Below are 2,926 nucleotides of genomic sequence, written 5' to 3' on the forward strand. Positions count from 1 at the left end.
AATACTAACTGTTTGGACATCACAGGTTATTCCACTGCATCTTTGTTTTTGATAAAATGATGTCTGGTTTACAAAGACTCCACATTATTTTCATTTATTTACTACATACTAATTAATGATCAAATTTGCCATATTATTGTGGTGTAATATTAACTCAACCAAAAGTAAGATGTATAACTATTACATGTTGAACGTTCATTGGAGTGACCAATTTTAATGTAACATAACTGAAATATAGATAGCTTGAGTGGCGTTTCCTATTAAATGCAGTGTGAATGTGCATGTTATATTATTAGAGTAATTTGCAATTACATATTCTAAATATGGGTAGGCCCGCTTTCAATTAATGTGATTTCGCACACACATTTATTGATACACATGCGGGTATTCAGTGCACTAAAAAGTCTGTTGAGTGATTTTCCCCCACACATAAGCATTTACTTTCGGCTTAAAGCATAATCAGACAATGTACAATTTTGTATAGTAATCCGGTAGCGAAAATGCAAATATTTAAAAGCACATGTCTGAATGTGGAAATACGTACGATAAATCTCGTGTGGAATCGCAGGCCTTAGAGCACACAATAAAAAAATATGTCAAACGAGCACATCATAGGTTCTTCCCTTGGACCCTTCAGATATATATATATCCACGCACACACACAAACACAAACACACACACAAACACATTGCATGTAAAATACTGATATTCCAAATAAGAATGTAATTATTATATAAATTATTATGTAAATTTATTTGTTTAACAGGCTTTATTAGTTGGAAACATTGTACAATGACAGCAAACCCTGGAGTCCATTTAAAATTTTGTTGCATGTATTATTTTTTCCGATTATGGTGTATTAAATTTGTTATATTTCATACATTTTTTATTCTAATAGTGGCTGCTCCATACAGAGCTACATACAGATGCACATTGAATTAGAAGTAATTTTTAACTGGAAGCATTAGTCAAAATATCTTGAGTTACTTAGTTGTTTAGAGGATTGTATTTTGGACAGTGTTAAATCTGCTTTTCTGTCAGTTTTAAAAGAGGACTGGGTATAACTCTGGCTATTGGGTGGGTGGGGGGTGGGGGGTGGGTGGCACACACATCCCCTATGTGTTTTCACTGCCAGGTCTTGAATGTGCGGCTTTGCAATACAAATTCCGTATTTATTAAATAACTATGCACATATCACATGCCAGTATTCCATTTGTGCACAGCAGTTGGTAATGAAGTACTATACGGCAAGTCAGTTAACTGTAAATCCAGCAATCCACTCTCTTGCCAATTTCACATTTTGCTGTGACAGTAATTTGCATTCTGAAAGGCTCTAGTATTACCTTAGTGTCTGCTGTTTCACTCAATATTATGTTGTATTTTATAAAATGTCTCCCACCCTATCCACTTTGTTGATTACACCGACCATCCTTTCAAACATACATGTACATGTATACACCAAGTAAATGATCCCTTATTTACTGTCAAGATTTGCAAAGATCAAAGTGGGTTTCCCCCAAAAATCCAATTTCTAGAAATTATATTTGTAATTGGATACTGAGATTAGCACAATGGTTTCAAATGGCAGCCCCCCATTCACAATGTTCCGACGCCATATAACCGTAAATGAAATGTGTTGAGTGTGTCATTTCACAATGTATGCTAACTATCATTCAAAATCATAAGTTTGTATGGAGAATATGGAACATTTGGGACAATCTGTAAAACCCCCAGAAACATTGTACAAATGAAAAGACTTGATTTTTCCATGTCAAGATCAGTACTACCAGTATAAAAAGAACATTAACTAACAAAAATAATATAAACATGTTAATATCCGATCAGAGGCAGTCTTGAATGATAGACAAAAACATTGTGGGCAGATTCTAAGTAAAATACTCAATTGTCTGTACTCTGCATGTGTAACCAAAGCCACCCTGTAATTCTCTGTCATGTTACCAAACAATTGTCAGTCTTGAAAATGGATTCCTGCGTTATTTATTCAAATTACAAATCTTAACTTGATGCACGTCTATTCTGAATACAGAATCAGTAACTATTAAGATATTAAGTCCCTGTTCTCAACTTGACTTGTCTGACGATCTATTCAAAAGGACTGATCTCCCTTGATTTAACAGAACTTCGTTTTTCCATATTCAAAATGGTACCATGTAGGTAATTATAGGATATTAAATGAGCTTCCATTTAGTCCAGAGTGAAATAATTTTCAGTTGTCACAAGCTTCATTTATATCACTCATTTCGTTTGGTTGACCTGCTTTTAAGGTTGTAGTGTGCCAATCGATGACGTCAAAGTGTTACGTCCCACTTGGCGTTCTAGTGAGACGTAGCAGTCTATATACCAAGATAGTTTTAGCCATATGGGTAATAATACATCAAAGGCCATGATAGGTGTTTGTGACATAAAAATAAAATATCTTCTGGTTGGCCAATTAAAGAAAAGTTATTTTGCGTTAAAACAGAATTTAAAAATCTTTTGTACTAAGACTCCGACTTTAATAGTAGAGGGAGGTAGCCCAGTGTTAAAGCACTCACTTGATGTGCAGTCGGTCTGGGCCATTTTCCAACCAGTGCACCACGACTGGTATATCAAATGCCATGGTATGTGCTATTCTATCTATGGGATGGCGCATATAAAAAAATCCTATACGACTAATGGAAAAAAAGTGGTGGGTTTCAATCTCTAGGACGGTCAGAATTACCCAATGTTTGACATTCAATAGCTGATAATGAATAAATCAATGTGCTCCTGTGGTGTCGTTACTTTTTATAGTCTTGTTACTTTAATGTCATAGCAACACCTACACATTATATGCATGTGACGTTATTAAAGATTTGAATCTATAGACTTTAAAGTTTTAAACACACAGACCATGGCATAAACTAAACAAAAGACTAGGATAAAC

This window comes from Gigantopelta aegis, chromosome 6 (assembly GCF_016097555.1).
Source record: "Gigantopelta aegis isolate Gae_Host chromosome 6, Gae_host_genome, whole genome shotgun sequence".
Lineage (NCBI taxonomy): Eukaryota > Metazoa > Mollusca > Gastropoda > Neomphalida > Peltospiridae > Gigantopelta > Gigantopelta aegis.